At 42.4% G+C, this 16,705-nt stretch overlaps 1 long non-coding RNA gene across 1 annotated transcript; it reads right to left on the minus strand.

Moving 5' to 3' along the window:
- Positions 1 to 2,288: 2,288 nt before the first annotated feature.
- On the minus strand, positions 2,289 to 16,563 carry LOC118577121. Its single transcript, XR_004944165.1, has 3 exons — positions 16,391 to 16,563; positions 7,779 to 7,848; positions 2,289 to 2,425 (listed from the first exon to the last, which is right to left on the minus strand). It is a non-coding gene; the product is annotated as an uncharacterized LOC118577121 (long non-coding RNA).
- Between the last annotated feature and the right edge of the window lie 142 nt (positions 16,564 to 16,705).

Consider the following 16,705-nt stretch of genomic DNA (forward strand, 5'->3'; position numbering starts at 1 on the left):
AGCCTGACAATGAACTGGGCATAAGGTTCACTGTTGCCTTGGACTATTTTAGACAGGGAGGTGGTGGCTGCCCCTGTTGCTGGCACGGCCCTCAAGGCCGCCATCGCCACATGGGCCGTCTGTGCCAGAAGCCCCACTGGGAGTTTCTGTTGTTTTTCCTCTGTGGCATATTTGCCCCTCCCTGTAATTGTATCAGAAGACCATGAAGCCATCTGGGGACTTTTCTTATTTATGACAGCCTGTGTTTCAGCCCTGTCTATAAATTCAGCCTTCCAGGTCAAAAATTGACTCTGTGTTAACACTGACTGTACCACCTTATTCCATTCATGAGGCAACAGATTACCCCCCTGCCCCAGCCCTTTAAGAATTGAAATTGTGAAGGGCGCATTAATGCCATAGTTTTTGACTGCTGAGTGTAAATCCTTTAGATGTTTTATTTTTAGTTTTTTTATATATAACTTGGTCAGTGTCATGATTCTCGACTGGGTCCTCCTCCTCTCCCTCTGAGGCCAAAGACCCCTGTTCCACAACCTCAGTATCTCTGTTAGCACCCTGAGTGGTGTCTGCCTGTTCCCCCACATCCTGGGATTGAACGCCAGAGCGAGTCATTACTGGGAAAGAGAGGGACACTGAAGTCAGTGCCCTTTTGGTCTTGCCTACTTTTGGTTTGATTTGTGTCTTTGGTGGGGAGTCTGTGTAAGGAGGATTACCAAAGGTGGTGGGAAGGGTGATGTCAGCTTCTCCTGTAAGGTTGGCCTGTAATTCCTGTATCTGTTGGGTAAGATCTCTCAATTCTCTTTTCATAAAGAGGACATCCTTCAAATTGGTAATCTGGTTTAGAAGGGATTCCTTGGTCTCTACGAGGCCCTGCATTCCAGGTATAGCGGGGCCCATTTGTCCTGTCATTGTCTCCCTAGGAATGGGAGCACCTGGGGCGTTGGGAGCGGGAGTGACACAGGGAGGTGGAGAGTGCCAGTGAAGGCTCCTCTCACCTATTTGGTGGCTGGCAAAAAAAGGCTTGGGACTGAGAAAGGGGAGGTAGGTCATATCTCCCCCTTTTGTAACATGCTGCCACTTCTTCCAGGCTGATTTGTGAAGAAGGGTCAAGCCAGTCATCACCTGCTGCATTTTTATGAATGACAGGATAAATCCTTTTATAGGATTTTACCAGGGTGGGAGGCTTTAACAAAGGAGGGATTAATTCAGCAGCAGGGATAGGCTCATCAATAAGACAGGGGGCATGCAAGGCCGGGTCAGCCGCAGGGCTGCCTGTGATCTCAATGTCCCCATTAGTCTCAGTCAGAGGCAAAGTGACCGCTGGCGGTTTACTTTCACTTTTAGGCGGACCAGCCTTTTGGGTCTCTGCCAGGGGTAAAGCGGCCATCACTGCTTTATTTTCGTTCTTTTTATCCGGCGTCGGGCAGGAAGAGTCTGAGAGAAAATCCTCCACAAAGTCTAATAAATGTGAAACACGCCCATCTCCTTCTGCCTCTTTTAAAATATCTCTGATCACACCATAAAAACTAAAGAAAGCATCAGGAACATTTCCTCCCTGTTTAAGTAATTTGTTGATGTCTTTTCCAACCTTATTCCAAGTTAGTGGGTGAATCCCTGGGCCATTAACTACCAGCCAAGGGCACTTCTCATCCACAAAACAGAAGAATTTTATCAGATCCTTTTTTTTTTAACTCTTATTCCTCTCTCCCTAAGATTGCCTTTCATTTATTTAATAAAAAGAACCTCTTTTGATAAACCTTTGCCCATGGTTATGGGACGATTGTACTCACCTCAAGACTTCCCGCATTGCACAAGTGATGCAGTCCGGGCGTCTCTACCCTGTGTGGTCCGGAGCTCCGTTGTTATCCATTGTCTGGTGGGTCACCGTGCCTTGGGCCCCACATTAGGGTGCCACTTGTCCTGTCCTGCAGGCCAGGTTATTAGGTCAGCCCCAAGGAGGCACCACCTGAAAGACCAATGGGGGCGAGAGAGAAAGGAGACCAGGTGCATAAAGAAAGACAGAATCAGTCTGAGTCGCGTCAAGGTCTCATTTATTGCAAAGTGAAGCAAGCTTATATACTGGTGGATATGAAGGGAAGGGAGGGAGATGAAAAAATTGTTAGAAAAGGGTTCAGGGAGAGGTCTCTTTGGTCCAGCGCTTGAGCAACTGATCAATCAAATATACTCCAGGAAGTTAATCTAAAAGCACATTTTGTGGTTCTTCCGGGAATGATTGTTTTGCAAGTCAATGGGTGCAGTTATGCCAGATCATCCAAGCAAGAAAAGTCAAGGTGCAGCCATCCAATTTTTGGTTCCCAACACCCAATAATAGGAGCAAGGCCTCAGTGGAACTTCCTTCAACTCTGGGTGATACTCAAATTCAAGTTTCAAGTGAATCCCTCATATCAGGAACTATCAATTTCTTAAACTGAAATAAAAAGAAAAGATAATCAAAAGAAGCCAAGAATAGAATGCAGTAAGAGATGAGAATTGAAAGCAATCATTTTTAAAGTATTTTCTTTATCACATATTAATTATATGTAATAGGTTTCATGATGACATTTCCTTATTTTGATCATATCCCTCCTCTCTTGTCCCTCTCCCACTGATCTCTTTTCCAATTAGTCTGCTTTTACTTTTGTGCCTTTTGTGGTTTGGGGTTCTGCTTTGTTTAGTGTTTGTTTGTTTGTTTGTTTTTGATGTCCTATGAAATTTAATAAGGTTGTATACAGAAGGTTGGCTGAAGGGTTATTTACAAGAATAGTGACTCCATTCAAGAAAATGCCTCTCCCTTTCCCAACAACTATTAACTGTAAGCATCCACCAGGAAGGGTAAGGCCTTTGGAAGCCCTCCCGATAGCTATTATAACTACCTACAAATCCTCAAGGAGAAGTGGGTCATCTTGAGTGTTACATTTCTTAAGGGAAAGATATCCTGGCAGGCTCTTTATCCTACAATAAGTACCCCACCTCCATGACTGATCCCTATGGCACTGTTATCTCCAGAACATGGTGTTCCACTGGAGTTTACTCTTTCCTCAGCTCCTATTTTCCTTCTCTACAGCCAGAAGTTCTCTCTGGTGCTGCCTGGCCCTGAGGTCAGGACAAATCTCTCCCATGGGTGGTACCACAGCCTCTTATAAAATAATCACTCAGAGGCTTATATTAATTAGAAATTGTATGGCCTATAGCTTTAGCTTCCTGCTAGCTAGCTCTTTCATCTTAAATTAACCCATTCCTATTAATCTATATTTTACCATGTGGCTGTGGCATTACTGCTCTACTGGCATCTTGTTGCTCCTTTGGCAACAGCTGGCATCTCTCCTGACTCCACCCTTCTTCACTCTGTATCTCTGCTTGGATTTCCTGTCTGACTGTAAGCTTTCTTGCCATAGGCCAAAACAGCTTTATTCATTATCCAATGGGAGTCACACATATTAACAGCATACAGAAAGACATCCCACAGCATTTCTCCCCTTCATCCAACATGTTTCTGAGCCTTGGATGAGAGAGGGGACATAAAAATGTCTCATTTATGGCTCAGCATTCAACAGCCATTTAGTCTCAGCACTCTGGATACTGCTGCTCACTGCAAAATCAAGTTTCTCTGACCAAAGCTGAGAGTAGCACTGACCCATGTGTATAAACATCATTATTCAGAAGACAATCTGACAGGCACATCATGTCCATTTAGCAAAACAGCAGCCAGCGGTGGTAAAGCAAGGATTTCTTTTTAGTAGAGCTATTGGTTAAATTATTAAGGCCACTCCACGTAGTTAAAAGGGAGGTTTATTTTGTGGGGTAACTTACAAATGAAGGGGTAGGTTACAGGGTCTGGCAAGGGTATAGCGCAGTCCGGCGGTGTTCTCTGGAGAACTCTGCTCGGTCTACCTCCAGCGTCCAGAGTCCAGGAACCCAGAGACAGAGCTCTTCCCGATCCTTCGTCTTCCGCTTCCTCCTCTGCCCCGCCTTGTGGGCGTGACCATTACCAAAGCCTCAGTGGGGGTTGGAACTTCCAGGCCAATGCTAGGATGGCTACCCACTACATAGAGCAGTAGTGCTGTGGGATGTTCTGTATGTCAAATGTGTTGCTCTGATTGGTTAAAATAAATAAAGTGCTAATTGGCCAGTAGCCAGGCAGGAAGGATAGGATAGGCGGGACAAGGAGGAGGAGAATTGTGGGAAGTGGAAGGCTGGGGTGGAGAGACGCTGCCAGCCGCTGCCATGACAAGAAAGAGATAAGGTACTGGTAAGCCACGAGCCATGTGGCAAAGTATAGATTAATAAAAATGGGTTAATTTAAAATAGAAGAAGTAGATAACAAGAAGCCTGCCACAGCCATACAGTTTGTAAATAATATAAGTCTCCATGTGCTTACTTGGTTGGGTCTGAGCGACTGTGGGACTGGCGGGTGAGAGGGATTTGTCCTGACTGTGGGCCAGGCAGGAAAACTCTAACTACACAATAGCAACGATTACCTCTGAAATCATACTCTTTATAAACATTTCTTCCCACACAGAGAAACCAAGGCTCTTTATGGGAATTAAGGTCAGTAATATACTTTACAAATATAAACATATATTCATTTACCTTTATGTATGATAAATAAAAATATACATGATAAGCCAGGTGTGGCTGATTATGCCTGTAAACCTACACTCAGGAGGCTGAGGCCACAAGTTCAAGGTTATCCCATGCTATGTAGTGATTTCCAGGCCAGCCTGAGCTATACAATGAAACAGAATTATAGAACATGACCCCTTTGTACCATTCAATAAAGTATTAAAGGCAGGTAGTGATTTAATAGAATGCTGCAATAAAAATTACAATATACAATGCCACTATCTAATGTTGTATAGAAAGTTCTGAGTGAAGTGCTTTCTCCTGGAAAGAAGAGAGAATATCTTAAGACTCAAGAAGTAAATGAGACACACGAGGTCCAGGGTACAGACTTATAAGAAAAGGGGTATGGGTGCATGTTTTATAATCCCAGCACTCAAATGGAAATAGGCAGATCAGAAGTTCAAGGTCATCCTTGGTTCAAAGTCACCCTCAACTCCATGTAGAGTCCATGACCAGCCTGTTCTGCATGAAACCTTGTTAAAAAAAAATAGTAGTCAAATAAAAATAAAAATATATAATTTCCAAGTAGAGAAGCTGTGTTTGGTGGAGATCTGTGCTAGATGCACAGAGAGCTTAGGGATATGGCTTTTGAGTCATTAGGACTGTAACCCTGGTGCCACAGCCACTTTGAGTCACCCATGCTCTTGGAAGGAAGCCAAATATACACACTGGTTCAACAAGCTAGACTGAGTAGAGCTGTCCTTTTGACCTGCTGCCAGTGCCTTACCTGGGGTGGACACAGGTTTATTCTTTTCATTGTGATCTGACAAAGCAACATAAGAGAGGAAGGATTTTCCTTGTGTCCTTTAAAGAAAAAAAACATCTCTCTCTCTCCCTCTCTCTCTCTCTCTCTCTCCCTCCCTCCCTCCCTCCCTCCCTCCCTCCCTCCCTCCCTCCCTCTCTCTCTCTCTCTCTCTCTCTCTCTCTCTCTCTTCTGTTGGGGGTTTTGAGATAGGCTGCTCGTTAGATGACTTCCAAGCCAATGAAGAGGCGATCAGAAGGGGCAGTAGGCAGAGTGTCTCAGAGGAGAGTTGATATAAATGGCCATGATAAACCTTAGCAGGTGGCAAAGATCCAGAGCACAAGGACTTTAAAAATCCCTAGCTGGTCTTTGACTTCCCAAATCTCCCTCTGCTGTGCAGAGGCTTGTGTTCTGTGTGCCTTACTGCATATATTTTCTTACCATAATAAAAGCCTTTCTTTATTGGGAAAAAAAAATGATCAAGACCAATTTGTGCCCAAATATTCTTGGATGTGTGATCTTCAGCCTGGTGAGTATAAGCCTTAGCCTGTGAACTAAAGTTGGCAAGAACTTCTACATGAATTTGTTTTCCAACAACAGCACCCAGGCTATTTTGAGCTGTTTTTCTACCAAACTTGCTATGTGGAAAGCTCTAGTCCAGCCTCCTTCAGGCACATATCGGGAGTCCTGGGAGAAAGGGACCAGCCCATTGCAGGGCCCCTCCAGCACAGTTAGCCTTGTGAATTAAGAAACACCACTGTCCTACATAAACTGCAGCTGTGTGTATGGTGGTGCCTTGCCAGTCCTCCTTAGGCACCAGCCTGGACTCTGCAGCCCAGGACGACACACAGAGCATGTAGCTCACATCCTCTTCTACCTCTGCTGAGCCTAAAAGAATCATTCAAGTCCAGAAAAGACAACTCTTTCATGTTTCTACCAAAGGCATTTTCTCTACACTTCGGCTTCCTCTGGAATATTCACATCAAGAGCTGAAGATTTGGCCGGGCAGTGGTGGCGCACGCCTTTAATCCCAGCACTCCGGACGTAGAGGTAGGTGGATCTTTGTGAGTTTGAGGCCAGCCTGGGCTACAGAAGGAGCTCCAGGAAAGGCGCAAAGCTACACAGAGAAACCTTGTCTTGAAAAAAAAAAAAAAAAAGAAAGAAAAAAGAAAAGAAAACTGAAAAAAAAAAGGAGCCAAAGATTTGCAAAGCTCTATTTCAGATATCCCACAGAAGTTCTCTTGGGTAATGGGTACAGCTTCAATCCACAGAAAAGAAATAAGTAAGTGGAGGAAAAAATAATATGCAATATGGTATCTAAACCTTTGCCTTTCTATTAGGAAAATTCCTTCTAACACAGGTCTTCTCTCCAAATAAATGACCTGAATCTTACATTCAGCATAACCTTGCCTTTATTTAAAAGACTGATCTATTGTCCATCAAAGAGTCTTCCACTCAATCTTACAAAAAAATATTTCATCTAGGCCAGGCATGTTAGCATACACCTTTACTGCTGGCATGGGAAGAAGAGGCAGGCAGATCTCTGTGAATTCAAGGCCAGTAAATAGTAAGTTCCAGGACATTCAGAGTTACATAGTGAGATCCTGCCTCAAAAATTAAAATTTTAAGAATTTTCATTTGAAAGGAATTTATCATGAAGAATTCATTCTGGTTGCACAGTTTTCAGCCATCTAGGACAATCTCAGACTTTTCCATCCCATGGATATGGAGCCCAAGTGCTACCTTAGACCCCAATTAGCCACGGGGGAAAATTGAGCTTCTCCCTGATAAAAAAGCTAACTTCCCAATTCACTTGTGTATCAAGAAAATGTATTATAAGTGTTCAAGACTTTCCCATAGCAGCAAAGTGTTAATGCCCACTAGGTCACAGCAGACCCCAAAGTCCATTATTTGAAATTTGTGCTGTAAAACTATCTCACAGAAAAGAAGAGCATTTAGGCCTTATAAATACATTCAAACTAAAAGTGTGCCATATTTATTGGCTTTGCATATTTTTACAAATAAATTCCTTTTTTTTTTTTTTTTTTGAGACAGAATTTCAGGTAGCCTAGGCTGGCCTCAAAACTGATTAAGTCACAAAGGGTGACCTTGAACACCTGAACTTCTATGTTTCCCAGATGCTAGCATGCACTACAGGGAACAGATGAAACTGAAGAAAATAAATTTTTAAAAACGAGATTTTTTTTTAAGGACTGTATAACTTCAGAAAGAAATCATCTTGATGAAACAAGCTTTTGTTCCTATAAGACAAATGGTGAAGAACATTTATAAAACCATGAATCCCTCTTTGGGGGATATATTCAAGGCAGCAGTAACATTTGGCCACATAAATGAAACTGGCCTCGGGGTGTAAGAAATGAGCCTCTGTTTAAGCACAGACAAGCCAGGTAGTTACCTAAGACAATGTGATCCCATGGACTTGGGAGGTGTTCCTTGCCTTGCCCAAGAAAGGATTTGAGGTGACCCTGAAGGGAACATAAAATCCAGTCAGACAGTACAAATAAGAACAAAAGACAAAAAGACAGAGCAAAGCAACCTTCCAGACTCAGAACGGAGCCAGAAACCATGGAATTGTGTCCCCAAACAACTGACAGTGCACACCCCCTCCTGTGCTCCCTTACTATCATATGAGGTGCAAGGGGAATTTCCAGAGACCATTACAGCAATAGCAATCTAGAGAAGATGCAGTCACCAAGGTGAAGGGACGGTGCTCTTTTTCTGGCCTTATACTCTTTCTAGCTTTCTGGTTTAGCCCCAGATCTCCTCTCTGCTTTTCCCCAAAGCTGACTCCACAAATAACCACTGGGCAGGAACTAGAGGAGAGCAGCAGAGAAGCAAAATACTAGCAGGTACCGGCAGGAGCAAATAATAATCATCAGTGTGCCTGTCAAACACCAACTTGCACCATCTGCAAGCTAGTCATTGCCAAGATAATCAAAGCAAGCCAAAGAAATAACAGCAAGACACAAACACAAACAGAATCACACAATTGCTATATTGTTGCAGATTCAAGTTTATCAAACAAACAAGACTTCTTAATATAAAGTATATTGGTGGCATTTAAATGTTTTAAAATTTTCTTCTTTAGTCTTGGAAATGAAATACTCATTAAAGCTTTGATACAGTTGTAGCCCATATATTCCTAGCACATTTAGTAAGAGATATGTGCTAACAACGGGAAAGGAATGCAGATGTCAGGATTTAATAAGAAATGGGACCACCTGTCTACATCACATGATCCCCATTAAAGCAGAGGCAATAAAGACATAATTAATGTTTTACTTACATTTCCCTATTAATGCATATGCCCCCCAAAAAATGTAGAAAGGGAACTATAAACAATTTTATCTGTTTGTGGAAGCAGCAACCAGCCAGAAATAAATACCCTCAATGTTGCCACAGTGATCATACATTATGGAGCCATTCTCCTAGAAACCTCATTCACTTAGCAATTGAAGTTCCCTACTGACAATAAGGTGAGAAAACTGTATATCCATTGGATGGAGAGGACACTGCTAATCTAAGACACAGCAAGATGAGTAGACAAGTGAATGTCTCAGTTGGGTGTGTCTTAGGTCACGGGCAGAGTAGACACACGCTTAGGAATCAAATATCACAGATGAGGTCACTTCTATAGCTGTGAAACCTCCTTGATGAAAAGAGAAGTTTGTGAAGTTTTTCATCTATTTATCAAGTGGTGTTACCTCAGGAAGTGCATATACTCATATACTCAAGTTGTGGCAAAGTGATTTATAAATAAGCAGGCAGGAATTCTGGTTCAGGAGGTCATGTGGACCAAAATCAGTGCCCACTAGAGGTCTCTCAGAAAATGTGGGAGGTACTCGGCACTCAAATTGAGTGACTGAGAATAAGAATGGGAGAAAGCCTGTCACACGGTGGGGCAGTAACAAAGACCTGGTCACTGTTGTGGACCTGAACATCAAATGCTTCCCAGAACTGGAGTCTGTGATTCCCTCCTAAGAGATTAATATGAGTTTATTTATGAGAGAAAGGCCAAAGGGTGCTATCATTTTAATGCATCTCCTGAGAAGCCGGTGTCAGAGTCTTAATCCCTAATGTCCAGTGTTAGAAGACAGGGTCTAGAGTTGTTTAAGGCCACCTTCCATGAATGGATTGATGATGCTGGTTACAAAAGAAGCTGTAGGAGTTCTACCTCCTCCTGAAGTTGCCTCACTCCTAAGATGTCTACCTCTGCTATGACACAGCAGGAAGATCTTCACCAGATGTCAGAGCCTTGATCCAGAGCTCTAGGCCTCTGCAACTGAGGAAGCATGTGCCTCGCTTCACTTTATGCTCACCAGTTTGTGAATGAGGTTTCAGGACCTAGACTTGCCTGATAATTCTGACTCTCCTGCTTAACCCCTCCCTCACATTAGGAACCTCTGTCTTCATTTCTTCTACAGACTGGGGATAATGATGTGAGTGTTATCTAAATAGTTGTAAAAAGAACTGTAAGGTCTGGTTAACATCTGCCATTAGCTATCACTCAGAAAAAAAAAATAGAAAAAGAAAAGAGATGCAAGGGTGTGGTAGGAATGAGTGTCTGAAAGCTGAACAGCGGAGGTGAAGTGAGACAAAGCCCACATAGCCTGAAGGAAGTGGGGGAAGATGGGAGAACCATTGAGTCCAGTCACCAGTTCCCTTCAGATCTGCTCTATCCTTTATTAGCTCAGACTGAGAAGCAGAAAGTTTAATAGGTCACTTAGTTAAGGATTTGGTTAAAACATGTTTTAAGTGTAAATACTAAAATAAAAGTCGCTCAGGCTGGAGAGATGGCTCACCAGTTGAGAACACTGGCTGCTCTTCCAGAGGACCTGGATTTGATTCCCAGCACCACATGGTGACTTACAATTGTCCATAACTAGAGATTTGACCTCTTCTGGCCTCTGTAGACACATGGTATATAGACATTCATGCAGCCAAAACACATAAAAATAATAATATGTAAAAAAAAAATTTAAAAAGCATGTACTGCTTTTGCAGAAGACCCAAGTTTGGTCCCCAGCACAGATTGGGTGGCTTGTTGCTGTCTGTAACTTGAGGTGCAGGTATCTTATTCACTCTTCCGGCCCCCATAGGCACTTGCACTCATGTGTATAGACCTATACAGAGAGGTATGCACATACCAAAACTAAAAGGAAATCTTCAATTTCTAAAGCTGAACAATCTGGAAACACTAACAGCTGCTGAATTTCAAGGTATGTGTCTCCCTGGTGCTGAATTTCAAGGTATGATGCTCCCTAGTGCTGGGAATTTCCCAGAAAGTGACCTTCAGAACATCTGTTGTGAACTCATCTAAAATGTTTGTTTAGAGATAGTATCTTTGGTTTGGGGTACAACTTAGTGTTATCAAGTATGTGTTTAGTGTTCGTGAGGCCCTGGGTCTAAATCTCAAAAATCAAAAACAATGAAAAACAAAAATACAGACTCCTAGGGTCCACCCAGGCTTCTTAATGCTGCATTGCCTGTGTGTGTATGATACTCTGGGAACTATGGAAAGACAAGAGTAACAAGGCCCTAATGGCCACGTTAAGATTTCTAACAGCCTTGTCATTCTGTCTCCAATACCATGTATAGGACAGTGATCAAGGCCACCTTCCAGTTACCTTCTTCACATTCTTCTTTAAGTGTGCAATGTCACTAACACTTTATATGTGCCTGGATTTTTTATCTGTTAGCTTATTCAAGAGAACTTAAACACTATTTTGGATCTTCAATCTAGATTTACCCTTCTCTCCCAAATTAATAGATGCAATCATTTAAAACTATTTAGTTACAAAAAGAAATACTTTAAAACTCAAAAATGTCCATGCCAAGGATTTCTATAATGCCGCTGGCTTCACAGGTTCTGGGGGTTTGCCAAAAACCACATGTGGAATTTTCTTTGGAAATTAGAAGAAATTCTCAAAAGGTCACAGCCCACATCCCTGCCTTCCATTTGACAAAAGTCACAACTAGAAACAGGAGTAATCAGCCTCAAAGAGGCTGGCAGCACCAACTTTAAAAGATTCATCTAGAAGGGAAAGGTAATTCCAGAGGGAGCACACTGATGTGTGTGTGGCCACAGCACTTTACAGGCAGGCGACTGAAAGGCAGCTCTTGAAGTGAGGCTGACTTTGCTCTACCTTCAGCCACATGAACTCCCTTAAGCCTGATGTAAAGGATGGTGTCTTCTAATGCCATAGCCTTCAGAGGGGGGGGGGGCAACACGGAGAGGCAGGGAGGTGCTTTATCATGTCATTCCTTCCAAGAGTAAATGAAGAATGTCCTTGAAGAGCCACAGAAGATGGTTTACAAATGGGTAAAGTAGGTTTAGAAGACAAGATACTGAAATGTGGACCCAAGCATCCCTACATAGGTACCTCGGGAACAACGACAAAGAAAAGTATTCAGTTTCCAAGTCACCATGCCCACAAATTTCCCATGAAGTCATGGGTCGAAGGGCATGGATAGCCACTCCCCACTACATGTTGCAGCTCATCATTGTCATCCTTTCTCAAGGTTTAAGATTAAAAGCCTGCTCAACAGAAGTCATTTCAAACTCATAAGTCCTCAAACTCCAAACATGTGTTTTCAGAGAATAAAACTGCCTAACTTTTGGCACATCTTAGGAATCATAGTGGATCACTGTATGCCTGTTTTAAGTGCTAAGAGATCCTCATCCATTGCACAGCCACATAGTTTAGCTTCATTCATAGAAAAATAAGTAAGAAAATTTTAACTTTTCTTTTTTTGAAACAGGGTTTCTCGTGTAGCCCTGGCTGTCCTAGAATTCACTATGTAGACCAGGCTAGGCTGGAACTCTAAGAAAGTCACCTGCCTCTTCTTCCTGCGTGCTAGGATTAATAGCAGGGCCCACTACCACCTCGCCAGAAATTTTAACTTTTAAGTACAAATAATGACTTCAAATTGACTCTCAGTAACCCACTAATGGGAGGTAGACAATGGATAAGAAAGTCAGAAACAATTAACTTTGGTATTTAGGATTATTTTAGATCAAGGAATACAATTTACAAAATATAATAAAACTACTTAAATTGTATTTTAATTCCTTTATTAGCCAGTTAGAAGAAAATGTTAGTTAAGAGCAATCAAAACAAAATTTTTGCATGAATTATATATATTAGGGATCAACTCTGGGTCACCAATAATGCACTGGTATCATTAAGGAAAGAAATAAACGCACCACCCCTGGGAGTTGTTTAGCAAAGAGTGAGTTCAGACTTGATGTTTTCCTTCCTTTCCCCTGTGTTTTCCATTCTCTGTCTTTTGCATGAGTATGAATCTGTGTCTACCTGAAGAAGCTGTTTTGTGAATCTGTGTGTCCATGTGTCGGGGTCTGTCCCTGCGTGTCACTGTATCTTCTGTGTATTCTATGTATGTCTGACCCTGTGTGTGTGTGTGTGTGTGTGTGTGTGTGTGTGTGTGTGTGTGTGCATACTGTGTCTCTAACAAAGATCTTCTCTGTGTCTTTATTGAACAGCACAAAGAGGGGAAGGAATGGAACACTTTACAAACATCTTTAACAGTTTTATAAGGGATTAAGCTCCAATTGACTCAGATAACAAACATTGTTTGTCAGCCAATTTCCATAAATGGATACTTTCAACTTTTCTGGTAGATTTTAGAAAGCTACTTTCAACCTCCGTATTTGTTGCTTTCAGCAAATGATACACATGTATTATCTGAGTTGGAACATGGAAGATTACATAATTAAGATCACAGATATGCCCTAGCTTAAAATGTAAAAGTTGGTTACATGGGAAATCTAAGGCAACTAAGGTTGATTGTTACATTGTTCTCTCTTTTTTTTAATATATTATTGAAAATAAGTTTTTTCATACACTACATTCTGATCATGGTTTCCCCTCCCCCAATTCTTCACAGATTCTCCTCCCCTTCCCACCCATCCATACTGTTCTCTTTAAAGAAAGTTAAGCAAATGGGCTGAGGAGCAGTAGGATGACAGTCTAACAACTGAAATGACCTCAAGGTGTATGGGTAACTACTTTATTTGTGAGGTCCAACAAAAGTTCCAGGCTCTTAGAATATAAGACATATTTTCATAATATTGCATTGCCACAAGTCCTCAGTTCAGAAGAAAACCATATGAAACATCACATACATATGTATAATGAAAATAAAAAGTAAAATATTTGTGATATTTTGCTTGGCCAACACAGGACTTGGGGTTACTTTTTCTGTCCATGTTGCTCTTTTTGTGGTTGTTTTGTATTTTCTTTGCATCTGTGTAGAATGGGATACCTTGAAGGAGAAAGCTGTCTAGTTACCTGCACAAAGTGACAAGTATGCATTGTGTACACTGTGGGGGATGGTAGGGAAGATGCAGGGGCCACAGGCAGTGCTGTGCCATCCAGGGAATTTGTGCTGCCTGCTCTGTGAGTCTCTCATTCTACCTCTTTTCACTCCAGGGTGAAACTGCATTGAAAGAACTTGGAGACTCACGAGAAGACAGGGTGCTTGTCTTGTAACACACATCAAGACCTCTGCTTTCACAAGCTGCTGTTTCAGAAAAGCTTCTCTCAGCTTCTGGAGACAGGTGACTTTTCTTGCTGTGTGGGGACATCTTTCCATCACAATGCAGCTTTTTGGTCCCTGGCCTTGGCCATCATGCCTTCTATCCTCAAGTCTGCTTTAGAAAACTAAAGCTCAAGTTTGGAGGGGAAATTTTTCATATAATAGATGTCTTGTGAAAATGCCAACAATTTAAAGAAAAATTATACCTTACCATCATAGGCATATCATTGCTCTCTGATGTGGGATGCTGGGAAGAAGTGGGCCTGTGGAGAAGGATTTTTCTCTCCCCATCTCCTCCAAGCCATTTGTAGATTAAACTAGCACCCAACTGAGGTTGCCACAGGGACCTCAACCCCCATGGAGTCCTCAGAGAGCCAGAGTGTGGGCGCTACAGCATCAAGAACAAACAGATAATCTGAGCATTGTGGGGAGGGATACAAACAGCATCCATTCAGATGTTACCTTCTGTTGGTAAGGAAGCAGTCCAGGTGGGCAGAGATGTGTCCAAGATCACAGAGTTATCAGAAAATATCACCAGAACTCAACTCTACACACACACACACACACACACACACACACACACACACACACACACACACAGGCCAGGCAGTTCATTTAGGTTTAATGCAGTTCCAGCCCCCAGAAGCAGCTTGCTAAAATTTGGGACAAAGAGAGAATTTGGCACAGATTCTGGCCACACAATACCTGCCAAGGTCAGCCAAACCCTCAGAAAGCAGGATCAGAACCAATCCCAGAAGACAGAAGACGGTGTCTGGTTTGTCTTTTTCACTCCAGGTCCTGCTGTCTGACTACACATTCCTGAAAACACTGTCTTTTACACTACTCCCCTCTCAGTCCTTCACCACTGGATAGGTGAGGGAATCAAGTACATCAAGGCACCTTTCCTTGAATACTCAGCACTCTTGGGAAACACAGCCAACAGTGATTTTCTACTCCTAGTCACCCTAAGGTATGTAATGTGTCCTGGCTGAGGAAATCAAAAGTGGGCAAAATGGGAAGACTTAGAAAGTAGCCCCCAAGGAGGGACAAGTGTCTTAGAAAGAAGCAAGCAGAAGACTGCCTACAGGCATCCCAGATGATTGGGGTGCTCTACCCCCTGTTAAAAGGCTGCTGCTGATGGAGACTGATGATGTCTTTTTGTGGTCATTGGTGTTTCCCACCCAATGAGAAGAGAGAGCTGGTCAGGATGACTCACAGCTGTGATCCCATGACAGTAAGTTCAAGGCCAGACTGACTACATCTAAGAGAACAAAAAGCAAAAGGTTGGGAACTGAGAGAACATGGACAGGATGAGGCTGCATGCCTTTGTCTATTGCAGTTGTTCAAAACTCTTACAGTGGATTTGAGACTATTATTGTGGTCTCAAACCTTGGCACACCAAGTGGGTTACATTAAGGAAGCTGAGCTGTAGGCACCACTGTTCACACCTAGATCACAAACAGACCTTGCCCCAGCCCTAGCTCTGCTGGCCAGCACCAAAGTCTTCTAGAATCTGTGTCATTTGATGGGAATTAGTTCCGTTGCTCAGCATTATAAAATCTCTCTCTCTCTCTCTCTCTCTCTCTCTCTCTCTCTCTCTCTCTCTCTCCTCACACACACACACACACACACACACACACACACACACACACACAAATACATGTAATAAAAATAGCAGAAAAAAAAAATCTATTTTCCTCAGTTGTATCTTTAAAGTGTAGAAAAAAAGGTAATACACCAAATAAGTTATTTTATAAGAATCCAAATAAAAGTTAAGTCATTGGGAGAAAAAAGATCTGATCACATGAATGAATTAGAAATGAATTATCAAAAGAAATCCTAATTATCAAGATGCTACCTTCAAATTCCAGGAGCCTAAATAATTGGTATTGGTAGCTCATTTGGGACATTCAGTTTCCAGGGTTGTATGATAGTACACAGAGTCAAAGGCTCCACCTCTTCCCTCCCAAGCTGGATAAGTTTGGAGAAGGTCATGGTGAAAAGGAAAGGGTAGAAAAATCTCAGCTTTAAAAACATAGGGTTGAGGGGCAGATGGCATTGCACACTGATGAATAACATGAGCCAAACATCACCAATAGGATGGGCTGGTGGTACACCTTTCCTTAGAGTTTATGTTTTCTTCACTTGCTACTCAACGGTTTATCAGAAAGTAGTAATTAATTAATATATGCCCTTTTGATTAAAGTCCCTTTTTTGACAAGACATCACTATTTAGCTTAGACTAGCTTTAAACTCACAACTTCATTCTCCCAGGTTGCAGGTGTATACCATCACACTGGCTACATGCATATCTTTCATGAAGATAAGAAGTTACTGGGCCACAAGCTGAGCCCCAGTGGGTTCCTTCCATAAGCCGAGCCCCCTTTTGAGCTTGCACACTAGGCAAGAACCCAGGACCCTGCCCAGCAACTGGGCCATTCTCCATACCTTGTTGTGGGAAGTTCACCAAACTGTTACTTTCTGGAACATTCTTCTTTCTTTTCTTGCTCAAATTATATTCACCCTTCCAGTTCCAAAGAAAGTGCCACCTGACTTTCTGACCTCTTCCAGGTGTATGTTCACTTCTTGTGGTGATATTTTCTTTATGCACCCCAATAAAGCTTATCTGAGGATCAGAGATCAGAGGAAAAAGCCAGTCACTATACAAAATATAGAAGTCAGGCAATGGTAGCACACACTTAATCCTAGCATTCAGGAGGCAGAGATCCATCTGGATCTCTGTGAGTTCAAGGCCACACTGGG

The sequence above is a fragment of the Onychomys torridus genome, chromosome 2, assembly GCF_903995425.1.
Source record: "Onychomys torridus chromosome 2, mOncTor1.1, whole genome shotgun sequence".
NCBI lineage: Eukaryota > Metazoa > Chordata > Mammalia > Rodentia > Cricetidae > Onychomys > Onychomys torridus.